At 43.5% G+C, this 20,992-nt stretch overlaps 2 long non-coding RNA genes across 2 annotated transcripts in view; both read right to left on the bottom strand.

Annotated features, from left to right (window-relative positions):
* LOC309361182 overlaps nucleotides 1-5,565 on the bottom strand; it is a 245,872-nt gene extending 240,307 nt beyond the window's left edge. The window contains exon 1 of the long non-coding RNA XR_014164374.1: nucleotides 5,270-5,565. This is a non-coding gene — a long non-coding RNA (uncharacterized lncRNA). The remainder of the gene's footprint in view (nucleotides 1-5,269) is intronic.
* LOC309361168 overlaps nucleotides 1-20,992 on the bottom strand; it is a 510,060-nt gene that overhangs the window by 335,436 nt on the left and 153,632 nt on the right. The window lies entirely within an intron of this gene.

Genomic DNA, 20,992 nt, shown 5'->3' with positions numbered 1-20,992 from the left:
TTTCATTTTTTAGCGATATTTTCCAATATAAACCCAAAGCAGCAAGACCATAAAAGTGAAAAAGAAGTTTGTGTGTGTGTTTTTCATCATCATCTTTAGAGAAACACAGACAGACAGACACACAGCAGGAAGGTTTACTAAGAAAAAAGTAAATACAGTGTGTGTCTTTGCTTGTTATTTTAGGACTGGTTGAGGGTGATGCAGAGCATCTCTGCATAATCCCCAGCCGAGGAACACACCCCCCCCCCTCACATCTGGATAATCCCCAGCAGAGTAAGGCTCCCCCCTACCTTTAAAAAAAGGCATATCGAAATATTGAAACACAGCTGAGCAGCCATCCCAGATCAGCTTGCTCAGTTGAAAGTTTCTCCTTCTCCAGACCAGCTTTTGCAGATCTCCCTTGGAAAAATGGGTGGAGAGCTGGGAGCCTGCAAAGGGGTTTGGTTGGCTGAAGAGCATTTTTTAATTTCTTTTTCTTTCCCCCTCCTTCCTCCCCATCTTTTGTTCTTTCCTTTCCTTCCAAAGAAAGATCCCTGCTCTCTCTCTCTCTCGCTCGCTTTGTGTGTTTTGTTTTGGGGTCTCTTTGCAACAGATCAATGGAAGTGCCACCAGCCACAGAGTAGCAAAATTATGGGATGGCGTGTGCCTTTGCCTGCCTTTCTGCAGACTGGTGGGACAATGTTGCTTTTGATTTGCAGAAGGATCTGCCCAGATTAGGAGCTGATTGGATCCGTCTTCATTTTCTCACTCTGTGTTATCTCCCCCCCCCCCCCGCCCAAGAATATTGCTAGCAGTGGACATAAATAAGGAAAGCAAGGTTTTTGTTTGCATTTTTTTGGGGGGGTGGTGGTAATAAAACAAGGAGAGCCGGTACGGACAAAGAAGGGGAAAGAAAACGGACTTTTTGATCTCCTCTATAAATTATTATTTTTAAATAATAAGAATAACTCCTCAACTTTGTGTGAATGGACTTGAAGGAGGTGACTGGACCAGGCAGGAATAGGACCTGACTGATCCTGGAAGGGGTTTTGGATGAGTTGTTATTATTATTATTATTATTATTATTATTATTATTATTATTATTATTATTTATTTGTACCCCGCCCATCTGGTTGGGTTTCCCCAGCCACTCTGGGCGGCTTCCAACAAAGATGAAAGATACACTAAAATGTCACATATTAAAAACTTCCCTGTCTTCTGAATGTCAGGTAGATGTTTATTGCTTTGACATTTGATGGGAGGGCGTTCCACAGGGCGGGCGCCACTACCGAGCAGGCCCTCTGCCTGGTTCCCTGTAACTTGGCCTCTCGCAGTGAGGGAACCGCCAGAAGGCCCTCGGAGCTGGACCTCAGTGTCCGGGCAGAACGATGGGGGAGGAGACGCTCCTTCAGATATACTGGACCGAGGCCGTTTAGGGCTTTAAAGGTCAGCACCAACACGTTGAATTGTGCTCGGAAACGTACTGGGAGCCAATGTAGGTCTTTCAAGACCGGTGTTATATGGTCTCGGCGGTGTTAAATGGTGCGGCGTTGGTTTTTATTTTCGAATTATAGGAAAAGGGTACAAGGCGGATCCAGCTGATTTTAAATGGATCCTCATGAATTCATATGATTTTTTCATTCAAATTAAATAAAACCACCATGTTACTGTAGACCATGTCTTACTCTGTAGGCAGCATTAAAAAAATCATGCGTCCACTGTTTCATGGGGCCGCAGTGGAGCAAAAACATGGTTAAAAAACACAGATCCTCAAGGGTCCTCATGATTTTTGCACTAGATCAGCCCAAAGTCACCATCAGATCAAACATTATGGCCATGGGCACAGCATGCACCACAAAAATCATGGAACCACAGCTTCCTGGCGACACTGGGGCCCAAAAACGTGGTTTGAAGCACAGATCCTCAAGGATCCTCACACTTTTTGCATTGGGCCCATCCAAACTCACCGTCAAATCACATGTCATAGCCAGGGGCACAGCTTGCACCACAAAAAACTCAGACCCACAGCTTCCTGGCCATACTGTGGCCCAAAAATGTGGCTTTGAACCACGGATCCTCATGGATCCTCACGCTTTTTGCATTAAAGGACCCCTGACCATTAGGTCGAGTCGTGACCAACTCTGGGGTTGCAGCGCTCATCTCGCTTTATAGGCCAAGGGAGCCGGCGTACAGCTTCCGGGTCATGTTGCCAGCATGACTAAGCCGCTTCTGGCGAACCAGAGCAGCACATGGAAATGCCGTTTACCTTCCTGCCAGAGCGGTACCTATTTATCTACTTGCACTTTGATGTGCTTTAGAACTGCTAGGTTGGCAGGAGCAGGGACCGAGCAACGGGAGCTCACCCTGTCGCGGGGATTCGAACCGCCGACCTTCTGATCGGCAAGTCCTAGGCTCTGTGGTTTAACCCACAGCGCCACCCGCGGCCCGCCGCTTTTTGCATTGGGCCAACCCAAACTCACCGTCAAATCAGATATCATAGCCAGGGGCAAAACCTTATATGACAAAATGGATGCAAAAATTTTAAGAGTAATTTACAGTGGAACAATGAGAACAATTAGGAATAAAGGAATAAAATTTACTGCAAGTTAAGCCCTAAAATAAAATTGGTACAGTGGAACCTCGGGTTGCAGACATAACCCATGACGGAGGCACGTCCGCAGCCCACAGCGTCCACATCCTGAAGCGCCACGTCTGCACAGGCGCCGGCGCAATTTGGCGCTTCTGCGCGAGCAGTGAAACCCGGAAGTAACCCGTTCCGGTACTTACAGGTTTCCCACAGTCCGCAAACCGAAAACACGTAACCTGAAGCAGCCGTAATATGAGGTATGACTGTACAAAAATGTTCTTTCAATGGTATATATCTTTGAAATACATACAGAAGATGAATAATGAAATGAATGGACATTGCTGGAAATGTCATAGACCTTAAGGAATCTTCTTCCATTTATGGTGGACCTGTGAAAAGACCAAAAAGTTTTGGAGGAAAGTTCATTTTGAAATGAAAAAAATGTTTAAAAAAACCCTAGATTTGCATTGGACCCCAAAACTATGCCGTTGAGAATGACTCCTTCAGCTACTGTATTGTGAAATTGTCAGTGGAACTATTTAGTTATATGACCACAGCAGTCAGAGTGGTGTTGGCTAACATATGGAAATCTGACGTGCATGGAAAGAGAAAGTATCAGAATGCAGTGGTACCTCGGGTTAAGTACTTACCGTAATTTTCGCTCCATAAGGCGCACCCGACCTTAAGGTGCACCTAGTTTTCAGAGGAGGAAAACAGGGGAAAAAATATTCTGAATCAAATGTTGTACTAAACTACTGGTATATCAGAGTGAGACTGAGGGGGGCAGGAGCTGTATGTTTGTTTAATGTGCACGCTCAAGGAGCCAGCGGATCAGCTGAGACGCTGGGGGATTTGCGTAATTTTTCTCTCTCCCTCATCCCATGCCCTCCAGTCCCCAGCAGCCTTCCTATTTTTCCTCCTGATTTTCACTGCACTTGTGGCTCAGAGCTCAAGGTTGGGGTTTTTTTGCTGTGTAAAAGTGCTCTTCCTTGCAGCCTTCTACTTTGTTTGGACGCGTAGCTACTGGTATCAGGTTCAGTTTGAGTGATAAGCAGCCACTGGCAGCAATAGAATGGAGCACAAAAAAGGGGTCCCCCTTACTTCCTGGTTTTCACTGCGCTCCTGGCTCAGAGTTCGAGGTTGGGGGTTTTTTTTGCTGCTAGTTGCCTAAATTTTATCCTTCCCGATCCAACCCCTCCTGTGCCCTGCAGCCTCATTACTCCATTTAGGGAGCACGTGGACCTTTGCTAGCTGAGGCTGCTGCAGCTGTTGCTGGCTACGCATCGCTTTTAAAAGCGCCTGCTGGCTTTGAATCGCCTGCCTCCTCCCGGCTCGCTGTAAAGCAAGCAAAGGGAGAGCCGGTCAAAGCGGGACAGAAGCCCTGTAAGTGGCTCTCGCTTTGCTTGACTGATGGGAGCCATGGCTTTGGTCCAGTGCATTCGCTCCAGAAGACGCAAAGGCATTTCCCCTTTCTTTTTAGAAGGAAAAAAGTGTGTCTTATGGAGCGAAAAATACGGCAATTCGTTCCAGAGGTCCGTTCTTAACCTGAAGTACCACTTTAGCTAATGGGGCCTCCCGCTGCTGCCACACCCCTGGAGCACAATTTCTGTTCTCATCCTGAAGCAAAGTTCTTAACCCGAGGTACTATTTCTGGGTTAGTGGAGTCTGTAACCTGAAGCATATGTAACCTGAAGTGTATGTAACCCGAGGTACCACTGTATTTGTTTTAAGTTTTCCATGTGTGCTAAAACTCAGTCTAAGGTTTTTTTTGGTTTTTTACCAAAAAACCACACGTTTAACCATATCAGTTAACAAACATGGGTACATATGCTATAATTTTATTGTTTTAGTTAAATACACTATTTAAATTGTTATTAAGGAAATGATTATTTTTCTCCTTCAGCTGAAGCACTATTTCTGGGTTAGCAGAGTCTGTAACCTGAAGCGTATGTAACCCGAGGTACTGTTGGTTTGCAAGCCCCCTCCATAGAGGCTGGCCCCTCTCACTGTCCTGGGAGCTTGCTTACCGGTAACCTCCTCTGGCTGATATCCAGACAGACCAGGGAGATTTTTATAGGCAACATTTTCCCAAGCGTGGGTAAAATGCACAACCCCTCCCTCCTGCTTCCGCAGGGGAAAGAAAATAAGTCAGAAATCTATTTACATTGTGTGTTTTTTCTGACATTACAGCACTAGAGAAACACACGTCCTTTCAGTTCAGTTCTTCCAGCAAGTCTGACAAACTTCCTGAACATGCGCAGTCAGAAGGTTTCAAGTTACACTCGTCACAAAGACTTATCCAGCCTGTGAACGTCCTGGGAAATTCTTCTTTCCCACAATTAAGCACATCATGTGATGTCAACAAACTGGCTGTCTGCAGCGGTGATGTTTCCATATACGGACATCCTCCCCCATATGAATCATCGTTAGCTGCGGACAAAGCTTGATCCAGAGAAGAAAACAAACAGTTGTTATACATATAACAATCCCCTGTTGTTTCAGTTCCACCCTTGGAACTACCCGCCACTGGTTTCACCAATGTAACTCTCTGGTTGTCTGTTTTCCAAGGAATGAGTGCTTCTGCATTACCTTGGTTAGGGAACGTTGTGTTACGCTTAGCAACTCCCTGTTGTGTCTTTGTCTCCGACTTACCCTTAACCTGTCTAGAGTTGTCAACAACAGTAATACATGCAACAGCTGAACTAGCAAACTCTTGAGAATACCTCTTTGGTGGTACGCCCTTTGTTATTCTCTCAGACCTGCGTATGAGGTGCTGATCCGCTTTGCTGACTGGTTCAGTCTCAGGACTCTTTGGAGAACCAGTTCCAATAGTAAACAGTGGTTCATCCTTAACTTGTGAAGATCTAGCTTTTGTGTGTGAACCTTTCTCAATAACTGTGTCAACAGAACTCTCTGAGCTTTCTGTGTCACTTTCAGTAACACTATAATCAGAATAAACAAATTCATCATCTGAATCATCAGCAGTGGGATATGTGTGAACAATTACTCTCTCCTGTCCAGGAGCACTCTCTAGAAATTTTGTGAGAATCACCTGACCAGATTCAGACAAAATAACTCTGTAGAGACCCTTTTCATAACCCACAAAAATGCCTCTGGCATTCTTCACCCCATCTGGAGTTTCAGTTCTGATTTGAGACCCAAAAACCTTAAAATGTGAGCCAGAAGGTTTTCTATGGAATAGCTTCTCAAAAGGAGAACATTCCATGCCTCTTGAAACCTTTCTCACCCACGTGTAACAAAAACATGATAAAGATTCAGCCCAAAGCTCATGTGGCAAGTGTGAACTCAGCAATTGTGCCTTCATGCCATTCTCCAACTCTCTGTTCACTTTTACACACACAGTTTTGTTCCATGCAGCCTCTGAGACAGCAACCTTGTGCTCTATCCCTTGCTTCTCAAGGAAATCCTAAAAATCCTGTGAAAGAAAAATTGGCTTTTCATCTGTGAAAAGAAAATCAATGTTAGCATCATGAACACTCTTAACCTTATCACAAAACTCCTTAAACCTTTCTAAGGTTTCTCTGGGAGATCTCAATATGTAAATCCATACATATTGAGAAAAATGATCAACAAATACAAGATAGTATTTTGCATTGCCTCTAGAAGGTGTTAAAGGACCAATTACATCAGCATACACTCGCTGAAAAACTTTGTTAATCTTTGTTGCCTTTCCTCTCGTGTCTTCTTTCAAGATACCTGCAAGAGAAAGCATTTTAGATTCACATGCTGTGCACATTTTATAATCTTTTTCATCAAATGTCAACAGATACAGTCCGTCTTTCTCTCTGGCAGAAAGATACAGCTCTCCATCTTTGTAGATTTTGCAGCTTTCCTCATCATAGGATAACACCAGTTTCTTAGTGATTTGAGATACACTCAACAGATTGTACTTTAAACCTGGAACAAAATAAACATTGTTTATAGTCAAGTTCAGGCTTTCTAGATACACAGTTCCGATCCCGGTTGCTTCCATTTCCTGACCATTGGCCAGTTTCACAGTGAAGCATTGCTTCTCAAACGTAGAAAACAGTTCCCGACGTGATGTCATGTGTTGCGTGCATCCTGTGTCTATAATAAATGAGTTCTCCACGGATGATGTGGCCTCTAGGGACATCAAAGCCATATCTGGTTTTGCCTGGGACTGGGTACGACCTTTGCTTGAAGTCTGAGGCATTACAGAGCTCCCTCTAGCTCCTTTCTCCTGATGTGGTGTCTCCTGACGAACAGCGTTCTGAACTACAGCTTTCTCCTCTGTAACAATAGTAGTGGGGGTGCTTGATTCCCGAGCTTCACTCCTCCCATCAGCAACAGTCATTGCAGCAGTGCTAGGATCATCAACAGCAACAGCAGCAACAGTCTCTCCAATTCCCTGTTGTGGCTCAAAGCTCCTCCCAGCTTTCGATGACCTCTCAAGAATTTGGCTAGCTTCATCTTGGCTCTCCCCCTTTGGTCCAACCAACTCTCGGTCCTTGCTTCCCACCCCAGCTTCACAAGCTTTTCAGAGTGATTTCCAAGCGACCCTTGGTTCTTCTGCACCCTTTAGGACTGGCGCAAGATGAGCGTCCACATTTTCTGCCAAAATTCTTATGAGACACTGCTTCAATTCACTTTGAACTGCAGCCTTCTTCCCCTGTGCTTGTACAGCAACAGGCTGTGGAGTTTGGACTAAGTCCCATAATTGCTCTCCCACCAGCAAAAATTCCATTGCAAATGACCATTCTAGCCAGTTTTGGCTATTCAGTTTCTGAGAGAACAGAGCCATCTTTAATCCCAAGCTGCAGCTTCAGCTACAAGCTGGAAAACCCAGTAGTCTATTGGGCTGTTTACAAGCTGCTTGCCCTTGGCAGTCAGCCCAGCTGTCTGGAATTTTCCCTTCCACAGAGAATCTGTAAACAATAAGCCTTCGCTGCAATCCAACAGCTATCAGCTTGGAAAGTCCCTTTTCCAACAGTTTGTTTACAACAAGCGTCGCTGAAAAACACCCAGCCTTGCTTTCGTTTTTGAAGCTTCTTTTCTCTCTATGCTTTTTAAACTAACCAGTTCATAAATTTAGCTCAAAATGTACTCACAAATTGTATCATAGCAGCAGAACTTCATATCAGCTCTGGAATGCGAAGTATGTGGCCTCTCCGCTCTGTTTTATCCAAAACAGGAGCCTTTTTTCTCAGGGAACCGAAGACTTTTCTATTCGCATTCACCATCCAGCCATAAATCAGCACCACAGAGGTCCGTGGATCGCTTGTCGTTGTTGTTGTTGTTGTTGTTTAGTCGTTTAGTCGTGTCTGACTCTTCGTGACCCCATGGACCAGAGCACGCCAGGCACTTCTGTCTTCCACTGCCTCCCGCAGTTTGGTCAGACTCATGTTTGTAGCTTCGAAGACACTATCCAACCATCTCGTCCTCTGTCGTCCCCTTCTCCTTGTGCCCTCCATCTTTCCCAACATCAGGGTCTTTTCCAGGGAGTCTTCTCTTCTCATGAGGTGGCCAAAGTATTGGAGCCTCAGCTTCACGATCTGTCCTTCCAGTGAGCACTCAGGGCTGATTTCCTTAAGAATGGATCGGTTTGTTCTTCTTGCAGTCCATGGGACTCTCAAGAGTCTCCTCCAGCACCATAATTCAAAAGCATCAATTCTTCGGCGATCTGCCTTCTTTATGGTCCAGCTCTCACTTCCATACATCACTATTGGGAAAACCATAGCTTTTACTATACGGACCTTTGTTGGCAAGGTGATGTCTCTACTTTTTAAGATGCTGTCTAGGTTTGTCATTGCTTTCCTCCCAAGAAGCAGGCGTCTCTTAATTTCATGGCTGCTGTCACCATCTGCAGTGATCATGGAGCCCAAGAAAGTAAATTCTCTCACTGCCTCCATTTCTTCTCCTTCTATTTGCCAGGAGGTGATGGGACCAGTGGCCATGATCTTCGTTTTTTTGATGTTGAGCTTCAGACCATATTTTGCGCTCTCCTCTTTCACCCTCAATAAAAGGTTCTTTAATTCCTCCTCACTTTCTGCCATCAATGTTCTGTCATCTGCATATCTGAGGTTGTTGATATTTCTTCCGGCAATCTTAATTCCGGCTTCGGATTCATCCAGCCCAGCTTTTCGCATGATGAATTCTGCATATAAGTTAAATAACCAGGGAGACAATATACAGCCTTGTCGTACTCCTTTCCCAATTTTGAACCAATCAGTTGTTCCATATCCAGTTCTAACTGTAGCTTCTTGTCCCACATAGAGATTTCTCAGGAGACAGATGAGGTGATCAGGCACTCCCATTTCTTTAAGAGCTTGCCATAGTTTGCTGTGGTCGACACAGTCAAAGGCTTTTGCATAGTCAATGAAGCAGAAGTAGATGTCTTTCTGGAACTCTCTAGCTTTCTCCATAATCCAGCGCATGTTTGCAATTTGGTCTCTGGTTCCTCTGCCTCTTCTAAATCCAGCTTGCACTTCTGGGAGTTCTCGGTCCACATACTGCTTGAGCCTTCCTTGTAGAATTTTAAGCATAACCTTTCTAGCGTGTGAAATGAGTGAAATTGTGCGGTAGTTGGAGCATTCTTTGGCACTGCCCTTCTTTGGGATTGGGATGTAGACTGATCTTCTCCAATCCTCTGGCCACTGCTGAGTTTTCCAAACTTGCTGGCATAAATGGATCGCTGCTTATCAGCAAAAAAAGTCTCCCACCTGGTGCTCAGCCGTCTTGTTGTGGCAACCATCGGGCTCTGCTACCATTTTGTGATGGCCTGGGAATCCGAGGCTGAACTGGAGGAATCCCAGCCTGCACAGGAGTCCCCGCCTCCAGGGCCGGCTGAACTGGGGCAGGGCCTTGATTCTGAAGCGCCTGCACCTGGTGGATCCAGGCACCAGGTGGATCCACTCTGGCTCCAGAGGTGGTTGAGGACTCAGTGCCTACAGGTGAGTCTCCCCCTGGGCCCAGTAACCCTTCAGCCTCTCCTGAACTGCAGAGGCGAAGGGCAGAGAGGCGAAGGGAACTGGTTTCTCCCAGGAGGAGTGCTCGCCTTAAGGCCAGGAGAGGCGGGTCTCCTGGGGGCCGGGACCGCCCCTGGCCTCAGAGAAGATAAAGGCCAGAGGTATTTTAAACAATTATACTCACAAGGGCCACAGAAAGAAATGGACATAGACCGATTTTTGAAGACAAATGGATTACAAAAAAATCTCCCAAGAAAGTAAACTAATGTTGAACTATAAAATATCTGAACAGGAAGTAGAAGGTGCCATCCAAAATATGCAATTGGGCAAATCTCCAGGACCGGATGGGCTGACTTCTAGATACTATAGATCTTTGAAAGAGTGGTTATTGCAACCTTTGAAGGAAGTCTGCAATGAAATTCTGGAAGGGAAAAGGGCACCAGAGTCGTGGAAAGAGGCGTATATCACACTTATACCGAAAACAGAGACTGAAAAGACTCAGCTTAAGAACTACCGCCCTATATCGTTACTAAATGTGGATTACAAAATTTTTACTGACATTTTGGCCAAGAGATTGAAAAAAGTATTGATGGAAGAGATTAATAAAGACCAAGCGGGCTTTCTCCCGGGAAGACATGTGTCTGATAATTTGAGGAACATAATTGATATCTTGGAAAAATTAGAAGTGAATATAAACACTAAAGCAGTTGTGATATTTGTGGAAGCGGAGAATTTCTATTCAATTCTTTATTTATACGGCTATTAGCCCATAAAGTATGTACGAACATAAGAGCACAGAAGCATAAAGACCCATCTATCTAACAACAGAAGGTGAACACCACGATGCAAGGGTGGGTCATTGAGCAGTGACAAATAACAGCTTGGGGCCCGGAAAGATCCAAGGGGCGGTTCACAGAAAAAGGGAAACTGGAGACGAGATCCGTCATGCACTCTCATCATAACTGTCCGATTAGTTTTTGATGTTGTTGTTGTTTTTTGGTGGTTTTTGTGTGTGAGATAACCGCATTCAGGAATCTCGCCACCTGCAGAGTTACAGAAGGATCTGTATCCTGCAAAAGCAGTGCGGCATGTGACTCAACAGGCCTGCCAACCAAGCGCAGTAAAGCAGGACCCAAGAATTTAGTCCTGGCTATGCTATGTAGGGGACAGTTGAACATTATATGTGGAAGAGATTCAACTGTTTTCCCATCACACTCGCATAGCAGAGACACCAAACCCTTGGAAAATCTGTGGCTCAGCAGGTTCGATGGAAAACATTTAACCTTGCACGAATAAATGCAAGTCGGTGTGGTACAGATGAAAGAGATGACATGTATGATGGAAGGCCAAGTGGTGGGGTTATTCCGTGATACCTGGGGGAGCAGACACCCCCACCCCTGGAGAGGTTGTGTTGATTTTCAATGTCTGCTAATCTTTGCTCAATAAGGCTTTTGGCTGAGCGTAGGTTCATCTTTAAGGAGTCCGCTGGGGAAATTCCGATGCTCAGAAGTTTGGCATGGATTTTTCCTACCCACGGATTCACAAAGTCATCCCGCCAGAGGCACTGAAAGAGGTAATGGTCGGGAAGCCTATGCCAGCTGGACAGCCAATAGCCAAAGACTCGCTTCCAGATGACAGTCTCCAATGATGCAATGCTTAACTCCAGACGTATGGCTGCGTTGCTCACACACATGGGGAGTTTCAGGAGGCGACGGAGAAACTGATTCTGCAATGTCCCCAGCGATGTTAAATTGGACCCTGGGGCCCAGAGCGGGGCAGCATAACAGAGGGTGGAAACCACTTTTGCGTGGTACACCTTCAATGCAGAAGGGATGTGGGAGGCTCCGTTGACCGCAAAAAACTGGAGTAGAGTATAAAGTATTGTTTTCCCTTTGTTTAGTAAATACTGTATCTGTGGCTTCCAGCTTAGGTTGTAGTGAAAAAAGACTCCCAGGTATTTAAATTTGAAAACCTGTTCTAATTGGACTCCATCTAACTTCCAGCTGTAAGTTTTCCGAGACCTGGTAAAGACCAGTACTTTAGATTTCCCATGATTAATTGTCAGATGGTTGAGTTTGCAATAGGCCGCAAAAATCTTTAGAGCTCTGCATAAACCGACTCTAGAGTAGGAAAGGATCGCTGCATCGTCGGCATATAGGAGCAGAGGGCAGCGAAAATCAGCTAGGCGGGGGGCATGAATGTTGGCTTGAGACTCACTCAGAAAGAGCTTCATGTCGCTAATAAACAAATTAAAGAGGAGTGGGGCCAAAATGCAGCCTTGGCACACTCCTCTATTTATTGGGACCTCGTTAGAAAGGTTTCCCGCCGGTGTGAGTCTCACTCTAGCCGGCGACCCGTGGTGTAATTGGGTTATAAGCCATAACAGCCTTCTATCTATGCCCCATCTCTCTAATTTCTTCCATAGACAGTTTCTTGGGATACTGTCGAAGGCGGCCTTTAAGTCTATGAAAGCGACACATAGGTGTCCCCGACTCGGGGCAGAATATTTTCTGGCAAGATGATACATAATTACCATATGGTCAGTGGTCGAATAATTGTTCCTAAAGCCCGCTTGCTCATGGCCAATCAAATTTGAGTCGTATGCCCAATGGGACAGCTTAGACAGCAAAAGTTTTGCATAGATTTTCCCGATGATAGACAAAAGGCTGATGTTCCAATAGTTCTCTGGGTCAGCAGGGGGACCCTTTTTATGGACTGGTACGATCACGGCCTCCTTCCATGACCTAGGGATAAGCCCCGTAGAATTAATTGCATCAAAGACTTTGGCCAGAATTTCAGCCCACCACCTCGGTTGCGCAACAATAGCCTCAGCAGGGACTAGATCCGGCCCAGGGGCTTTGCCCGTTTTCAGATCTAGTATCAAGTCCATTATCAGGTCTGGGTCGGTAGAGGGCCACAAAGGTAGATGGTCGGCTCGGAATTCCGTGGGTGAGTTGGATTCCTCTGCCAAGGAGAAATATTTACTCAAGAATTGTTCCCATGTGGGCGCAGGGATAATCGCCAGTGGGTACTTCCTTCCTCTTTTGTTTATCAGAGCCCAAAATTCCTGTGGTCTGCGGGATCTAGAGGCCGCAATCAAGGCTCGCCAACGCTTTTGGTACCACTCGCGTTTGGCCAGCTTTAAAGTCTGTTTGTATGCTCTTTTGGCTTGTAAATAAGAGGGTGGTAGAGCCTGGGCATTAGAGTTTTTGTATTCATTATAGATGGAATGAAGAAGGGATCTTGCTTGTTTGCAAGAGGTGTTAAACCAAGGGGCCCCAGCACTGCAATGCGCCACTTTCGCCTTTTGAGGAGGTGATGTAAAAAAAGTGGTAAGGTTTGTTATAAGAAGGTTAAAAAGTTTCAAAACCGAATTGAAATCTTGTAAATCAGTAGTTATTTGAGGTAGATAGGCAATGATTTCCCTATGGAAAAATTCCTGGTATTTATGGGCCACAGCTTCCGACCATTTGATCCCTCTTATTTTGATCGATGATAAGGTTTCCAGAAGGACTGAGTGTTTATAGTCCTTCTGGCACCGGAACAATGACAAAGTGGTCACTATTGGTAGGTGATCACTGAAATGTTGGTTTTCAACTTGGAAGGAAAGTACATTAACGGCCAAATTTGCAGAGATCAAGAAGTAATCGATAACACTGTTAGATGCTAGTCCCAGGTGAGTGAACTCCCCCGGTATATCAAGAATATTAGATTCAGGCGAATGGCCATTTGGTAAAGGGTCACTCCTGCTTTGTTTACTCTGTTGTCCTTTGAAGTTCTAATTCTGGTATGTTCCAAGTCAAAGTTGTCCAAGCATGGGGGAGTCCACCATTTGGACTTGGTTAGTAGGTCCCAATTTGTGGCAATACGAGCATTAAAGTCTCCCCCAATTAAGGAGTACGCGTTAGGGCATTTGGTATGACATGACAATAGGTGATTTTCAAATGATTCCCATCTCCAATCAAGATCAGGTGCTGAGCCTTCAGGGGGGAGATAGACATTAGTAATTAGTAATGAGGACTTCCCTTCTGCGATCAGTCCAGATAGAGCAAAAGGCGGGGAAGCCCGTACCAGGGTGAATTTGGCGTGAAGTTGGAGTGAGATCCCAATCAAAAGACCCCCTTTGGGGCGACCACCTTTCAAGGAAGGGGAGGCCGGAAGTGTTAGAAGATCGAAGCCGTCTATGGTAATCTCATCCTCATCCCATGTTTCTTGGAATAGAATGATATTAAATGAATTTATGTACTTCCTGAATTCGGGATCTGATTTTTTGGTTCTCCAACCAGCAATGTTCCAGCTAAGTATTGATAATGTCAGGTCCTTGTGCTGTCCCGGTAATTGTCACTTTGAGTTGTTTAATAGGTTCTTGGAGGTAGAAGGAGGACCCATAAGGAAATCAGTAATTTTAGTTTGTGCGGATAAGGTCTTCTTCTGTGTTGATTGAATCCATGATTTGGTAACATTAACAGGCAGGGAGGGCTTTGCCGGGGGGGAAGAATTAGGCAAAGTTGGTGAGGTCGGATGCTGTTCATTGAGGTGAGTAGTAGCAGGTCTTTGATGGGCTATACTAGTAGATCCGTCAGAGTTGTCAGTCTTAACCAGGGTAGCGTTAAGAGGTGTTCCAGCCATCACTTGTAGTTGCTGTGCAGATGGAGAAGAATTATCACGCAGATGTATAGAAGGACGTGAACGTGAGGATGGTGCATGCATAGTCATTTCCTGGTGATCTTCAGACAGGGTAGATTCTAGCTCTGGCATTGAAGCAAAGGAATCATCAACTTCCATATTTTGATTGGACATAAGGTCTGAGACGGGAGTATTGAGTTTATCGGCTTCCTCCACGGTAGAATGGTGCTGTTGGTCAACAGGTGACTGCTGATTCGGATCAGTAGGGAGTAACAAAGTAGCAGGTTGAAAGATTATCAAGGCATTTGATGGAGACGCCTTGTGGGACGTGGAGCGCCTGCTCTCCTCTCTCGTCGGCATAGAGGGGTCCCCTTGCGATAGGAGTCTTTGTTTGAGTAGATCCAATCTGTCGAGAATAGCCTGCTGTTCTTCTGAAGGGAGTTTTCCATAAGAGGAGATAAGATTTCTCTCTTCAGGGATATTCCAATCTCCGCTTGCAATTGGATCATTCCACAGCGTAACTAGATGGGCACTTGGAATCGCAGGTGGAGCAGGGGGTACCCGGCTAGGTGTTTTTTCCTTTATTATAGGAACAGAAGGAGGTAACGAGCATTCATTGCCGGTTAAGATGTTGGCAAAAAGAGGTTTAACACTCGTGTCCTTAAAGACTCTTGTTGTTACAATCTCCCAGGGTGCCAGCCGATCTTTTTGTCTTGCAAGAAGATGTGGGATCCTTGCAGACTGGAAGGAGAGAATAAATTTTCTTGGCCAGGGCGTGGCATTTAGGGGTACTACAGATGTAAGATCTATCTGGAAAAAAGGGATATTTAGCAAATCACGTAGGTACCCTTTAGCCATCCTCAGGTTATTCCACCTAAGTCTGGGGGCGTCACAGGAAAAAATGGATAGACATATTTTATTAGGTTGAAAAATCAAGGATTGCTTATTCCTTTGGGGCAGTGGCAGCCTGCATCTAGAGCCCTTAAGGTGAGATTTCTGGTCAAGTTGTCTCTTTAAGGCACTTACAAGCTGCACAGGAGATTGATGCAAATTAGATAGCTCAGTTGAGGAAGATGGATGAGTCAGAAGGGCTTGTGAAAGTTTGTTCAAAGATGAAGAAATCCCTTCCAATTCCTTGAAAATGAAGCTTAAAGTCCTGATTACTAGTTGTATTTGATCAGGTACTAATTCATGGGCAGTTTGCCCTAATGCGTCCTGTTTTAGTGACGGCGAAGGTGTAATTAAGGTGTCAGGGAGGAGGGCTTCCCTATGGCTTCCATCCACCCCTGGATCAGCTAGCTTTTCCAACTCCCCTTGACCATACAGAGGCCAAAAGCGGTTGTATGTTTCGACCGCAGAAACAATTACTTGCTCTGTTTGGCTGTTATTGTTAGTAGGTGTTGAGGGAGATTCAAGCTTTGACTGCTTTACTCTTGGAGGTGAACAGCCTTTCTCAGCAGATCTTGGTCGCTTGCCATGACCCATTTGTCGCTGTCTCACTAACTACGGAGGTTAAAAGTAGAGATAAACGGAGATAAAAGAGAACTTATCTTTTGTGGACACAACTCCTCTGCTACTCCTCCTCCACTGCTCAACATAACTCAGTCTTCAAGGCGGCGTTTCTAATCAGCAGCAGGCTTTCTCAGCAGAAGGTTTGAATATCCTTGTTGATACCTATATTGACCGCGACTGGCCAACAGTAGGGATAAAACGATTAAAACTTCTAACAGAGGTAAAATAATTTAAAAATCTAATAAAAACAGCTATAAAGACGGCTGTAAAAGGTTATAAAAGGCTATAAAAGGTTTGTAATCCAGGAGGGTTCACGGAGGAGAAGTTGTTACAGCCGCCATCTTCCTTCCGGCAAGGTCTCCATGGAAGCGGAGAAAGCTTTTGACAACATCTCTTGGAGTTTTATGAAAAAGAACCTACAGGGGATGGGGGTAGGCCAAGGTTTTGAAAATGGTATAGGTGCAATATACTCTGAACAAAAGGCTAAATTAATTGTAAATAATGTGGTGACGGAAGAATTTAAGATAGAAAAAGGGACACGACAGGGGTGCCCAATTTCCCCATTGCTTTTTATATCGGTCCTGGAGGTTCTGCTGAACATGATTAGAAGGGACCGGTTGGTTAAAGGTATACAGGTCGGAGCCAAACAGTACAAACTGAGAGCATTTGCAGATGACTTAGTATTGACGTTACAGGAGCCAGAATCTAGTACTAAATGCGTTTTAGAACTAATTCAAGAATTTGGTCAAGTGGCAGGATTTAAACTGAACAAGTTAAAAACTAAGGTTTTAGAGAAAAATTTAACATCGATTGAAAGAGAGAGGTTTCAGAATGAGACAGGTCTGACTGTGGTTAAGAAAGTGAAGTACCTGGGGAGTAACATGACAGCTAAAAATGGGAACTCATTTAAAGATAATTATGTAAAATGCTGGACGGAAGTGAAAAAAAAATTAGAAATTTGGTCAAATTTGAAGCTTTCCTTGTTGGGTCGAATTGCAGCTATAAAGATGAATGTATTGCCTAGAATGTATTATCATTTCATTATAGATCATTTCCCAGAAAGCCTTAATCTTTGGGCACGTCTACCAAAGGTGAAAGAATGTACCTTCATTTTCTTTACACTTCCAACACTTATTCTCGGGCAAATGATAAATTTTTGCAAGCTTGACTGGTGTCATGTACCACCTGTATATCATTTTCATAATATTCTCTCTTAAGGCATTACATGCCGTGAATTTCATACCTGTGGTCCACAACTGTTCCCAGTCAGCAAACATTATGTTATGTCCAATATCTTGTGCCCATTTTATCATAGCAGATTTAACCATTTCATCCTGAGTATTCCATTTCAACAGCAAGTTATACATTCTTGATAATATCTTAGTTTTGGGATCTAACAGTTCTGTTTCCAATTTTGATTTTTCCACCTGGAAGCCATTTTTTTGTCCAAGTTATAAGCCTCCCTTATTTGATAATAATGAAGCCAATCTCACACTTTATCTTTTAGTTTCTCAAAACTCTGCAGTTTCAGTTTGCCACCCTCCTGTTCCAAAATCTCCCAATATTTTGGCCATTTGGCCAACATATGGAGCTTTTTCTGAGCCTTCGCTTCCATCGGTGATAGCCACCTTGGGGTTTTATTTTCAAAAAAGTCTTTATATCTTGTCCAGACATTAAACAATGCTCTTCTGACAATATGGTTTTTAAATGCTTTGTGAGCTTTAACCTTGTCATACCACAGATATGCATGCCACCCAAAAACATTGTTGAAACCTTCTAAATCCAAACTGTCTGTGTTCTCAAGAAGCAGCCATTCTTTCAACCAGCAAAATGCTGCTGATTCATAGTAAAGTTTAAGGTCTGGCAGGACAAATCCACCTCTATCCTTTGCATCAGTTAATATTTTAAATTTTATTTTGGGCTTCTTGCCCTGCCAGACAAATCTAGAAATATCTTTCTGCCACTTCTTGAAACAATCCATTTTGTCCAAAATTTGCAATGATTGAAATAAAAACAACATTCTAGGCAATACATTCATCTTTATAACAGCAATTCGACAAAACAAGGAAAGCTTCAAATATGACCATATTTCAAGATCCTTTTTCACTTCTGACCAACATTTCTCGTAGTTATCTTTAAATAAATTTAAGTTCTTAGCAGTCATGTTAACCCCCAGGTATTTTACTTTCTTAACCATTGTTAAACCCGTCTCCTTCTGAAACCTCTCTTTCTCAATTGGTGTTAAATTTTTCTCAAGAACCTTAGTCTTTAACTTGTTCAACTTAAATCCTGCCACTTGACCAAATTCCTGAATCAATTCTAATACTCTTTTAGTACTAGATTCTGGCTCCTGTAATGTCAATACTAAGTCATCTGCAAACGCTTTAAGTTTGTACTGTTTAGCTCCGACCTGAATACCTTTGATCAGATGGTCCCTTATAATCATGTTTATCAAAACCTCCAGGACCGAAATAAAAAGCGGTGCGGAAATTGGGCAGCCTTGTCGTGTCCCTTTCTCCATCTTAAATTCTTCTGTAACTACATTGTTAACTATCAATTTAGCCTTTTGTTCTGAGTAAATTGCACCTATACCATTTTCAAAACCTTGACCAACCCCCACCCCCTGAAGATTTTTCTTCATGAAACTCCAAGAAATATTGTCGAAGGCTTTCTCCACATCAACAAATATCAAAACTGCTTTAGTATTAATGTTCACTTGCAACTTCTCTAAAATGTTAATTATATTTCTCGTGTTGTCTGACAAGTGTCTACCCGGGAGAAAGCCAGCTTGGTCTTTGTGTATCTCCTCAACTAGTACCTTTTTCAGTCTTTTAGCCAAAATATCTGCAAAAATTTTGTAATCCACGTTAAGTAGGGATATGGGGCAGTAGTTCTTAAGTTGTGTTTTTTCGGACTCAGTTTTCGGTATAAGTGTAATGTAAGCTTCCTTCCACGACTCTGGCGCTTTTTCCCCCTCCAAAATTTCATTACAAACCTCCTTTAGTGGTTGAATTAGCCAATATTTCAGAGATCTATAATATTTTGAGGTTAAACCGTCCGGCCCTGGAGATTTGCCCAACTGCATATTTTGGATGGCACCTTCCACCTCCTGTTCTGTTATTTTATAATTCAGCATTAACTTATTTTCTTGAAAGATTTTTTTGTAATCCATTTGTTCTTAAAAACTGATCTATGTCAGTCTCTTTCTGTGGCCCTTGTGTATATAGTTGTTTAAAATATCTCTGGAAGCACTTTCTAATCTCCACTGGATTCTGTATATTCTTTCCTTCCACTTCCAAGTTTGTAATGGTATTAAGTTTTTGTCTTTTTTTCATCTGCCAAGCCAGCAGTTTCCCACATTTATTAGCCGATTCAAATGTCTTTTGTCTCATCTGCTTGATTTTCCATTCTATTTCCTGATTTATCATTTTCATATATTGTACTTGATACAACTTTATTTCTCTCAGAATCTCTTGCGACTTTGGTTTCACTCTTAATTTATTCTCTCCTTTTATTTTCTCCAAAATGTTATCTTTTTTCTCATTTTGAGTTCTCTTCTTTATTGCGTTCTGTTGAATCAGAAACCCTCTCATAACCGCTTTGCTTGCGTCCCAGATTACTCTTTTTTCAACCGTAGTATTCAAATTTATCTCAAAATAGTCTCTCAAAGTTTTTTGGGCCTTCTTGGTAACTTCTGCATCTCTAAACAAGGTGTCATTCATCCTCCATCTTAAGGAACCAATTGGTGTTAATTTCATCTCCATTCTCACAGCAAGTTTTATGGCAAATTTCCGCTTTTCGAATTTTAGGAGCCAATCCTCTAGTTATCCAAATTTGGTCAATTCTTGTCCATGTCATTTTGGCTTCAAAGAAGCAAGTTCCCTCTCTACCCAAGGGGTTCTTAGTTCTCCAAGTGTCAATTAAGTCCATGTTGTCAGTCATGTCAAAAAAAGTTTTTGGTAGTCTGCCGTCTTTGGTAATTACCTGTCTTTGTGACTTGTCCATATTTGTAGACACCACTCCGTTCATATCTCCCATCATAATAATGTTATATTCCATGTAGTCCAACAATGTCTCATGCAACTTCTTTAAAAATTCAGATTTCCCCTCATTTGGTGCATAAACTCCTACTATCAAGAATTTCTCTCCTTGAATTTGTATTTCAATTGCCACAAATCTTCCTTGATCATCTTTAAAAATAAATTTCGGTGATAGGCTCTCTTTTGCATAAATTACAACTCCTCTCTTTTTAACTTCGTCTGACAAAATAAACTCTTGGCCCAATCTTTTATTAATCAGTACTTTCCTATGGAGCCTTATCACATGAGTTTATAGTTGCAGAGACATGGTGTGGTTATTTTGCTTCTCCTCCAACTGCTCCAAGTAGTTGTTGTTCTTCTGTCGGTGGTGGCTCTTTCTCTGATTTATCCAATCCCAAAGGTAGTTGTGATGGTTATATGGGGTTGCTCGTGCGTAAGTTGCCGCCACTCCTGGCTAGGTGGCCTGGTTAAACCTTTCCTGGCTGGACAGCCCTCCACTCCGTGGCTGTTCAGTCGCTAGCAGAATACGTGTGTGGGCGTTTCTTGAACCTCTTCCAGCAAAGAAGCTCTTTGACGCCAAGTCGCCGCCTACTTTCCCTGCGCGGAAGTCTTCTGCGCAGGGTGGGTTTGGGCAGCGGAGGACCTGTGCTCTCCTCGCTGGTCTCCTGCGAAGAGTCCTGGAGCCTCCTCTCTGCTTCCCCCATCAGCCCCCCTCTATCCCTGGTGTAGCGCTGATTATCTTCCCCAGCCGGAGACCTGCCTCTCTCCTTGCTTGGCTCCTCTCCAGCATCGCTGTGGAGCCTCGCCTCCTCCGCTAGTTGCGATGGCAGTTCCCTGACAGTAGTGATACTAATTCTAGTAATCCTGGTTTTAATGCTCTTGGCTCTTCTCCTTCTTCAGTTTCTTTTTGTAGATCTTCTTCGTGGTCTCTCAAGAATTTTTCTTTATCTTCCACTGATCTTATTTTGGTTTTTTTCCCTTTTTTAAAAAATAAATATTTATTAAGATTTTTTAGATACAAATGCACAGATAATAAACAGTATAACATGTATCATAACACAGTTTCATAGCTTCTTTGGACTCCCTCACATCTCCCGCTCCCACTTTCATCATTGTAAATTTTTACCAGCAATTTATCATCTTGTTTACGTTCTTGTGTCCCGCACATTTAAATGTAGTCTAATAATTCTCCAAAAGGTTTATATTTTCCTCAATCTCACTTATCATCCTGGTTCCATCTAGTTTAGTGGTGCTCATTTACTTATGATCTAGCATCCTTCTTAACATTCAACCAAATTACA

This window comes from Podarcis melisellensis (genome assembly GCF_964234715.1).
Source record: "Podarcis melisellensis genome assembly, chromosome: W".
NCBI lineage: Eukaryota > Metazoa > Chordata > Lepidosauria > Squamata > Lacertidae > Podarcis > Podarcis melisellensis.
This window is presented reverse-complemented; position numbering and strand designations above follow the sequence as displayed.